Below are 1078 nucleotides of genomic sequence, written 5' to 3'. Positions count from 1 at the left end.
GGCATCTGGAGAGAACCCAGATTTTAGCGATCAAAACAAATATGTGTTTGGAGGGTGTTATAACTAAGTTACCAATTTACATGATGAGCCTAAAGTAAGAATTTCAGGAAGATGTTGCTTTTTTAATCTGGACAGATTAGGCTGTAACTTAACCTCGTGATGAACCAAACAACGATGTGCAGTAATGCGAATAAGGTTAAACAAGGAAAAATTCAAGGTATAGCAGAGATTTATTCAGAGATTGTGGTGTGTGTTGCTTGGCAGACCGTTTACTGTCTTTTTACCATGACTGTGCCAAATTATTACAACAGTAGAATTAAACGTCTGTTTTTCTTGGTTTACTGCATCATAGCTTAAGATAGATTAACACAACTCTGAATTTGGGTTGCTGTGAAAGGAGCTGTTAATGAAGCTGGTTTTTACAGGATGTGTAGCAGAAGTGTAATGAAGCAAAACTAAGCTTTTTAATTTTGAGATTTAAAAAAAAATATTAACCATTCTATAATGGTAAATTGGCTGTATTTGTATAGCGCTTTTACTTAGTCCCTATGGACCCCCAGCACAGGCATCCAGTATCCGTAGTTTCAGGTGCTGCACATCTCGAATCTTCACACCATAGACAATTGCCTTCAGATGTCCCCCAAGATTTAATGTCTGATGAAGAATGGACCTACTATTGTTGTACTCCATATACCACACCAAACCATCACTTTTGGTGTTCCAACAGTCTTGGAGGGATCCATCCAATGTGGGTTAGTGTCAGACCAATAGCGGTGGTTTTGTTTGTTAACTTCATCATTCACATAAAAGTTTGCCTCATCACTGAACAAAATCTTCTGCATGAACTGAGGGTCCTGTTCCAATTTTTGTTTTGCCCAATCTGCAAATTCTGTGCGTCTATCTGAGTCATCCTCGTTGAGATGCTGCAGTAGCTGGAGTTTGTAAGGGTGCCATTTGTGAGTAGCTAATATCTGCCGAAGGGATGTTCGACTAATGCCACTTTCCAGTGACATGCGGCGAGTGCTACGCTGTGGGCTCTTGCTGAATGAAGCTAGGACAGCCACTGATGTTTCTTCAT

Source organism: Haplochromis burtoni, unplaced genomic scaffold, assembly GCF_018398535.1.
Source record: "Haplochromis burtoni strain Fernald_Lab_line unplaced genomic scaffold, NCSU_Asbu1 Contig_742, whole genome shotgun sequence".
In the NCBI taxonomy this organism is placed as follows: domain Eukaryota; kingdom Metazoa; phylum Chordata; class Actinopteri; order Cichliformes; family Cichlidae; genus Haplochromis; species Haplochromis burtoni.
The sequence above is the reverse complement of the archived record's forward strand: the minus strand, read 5'-3'. Positions refer to the sequence as shown.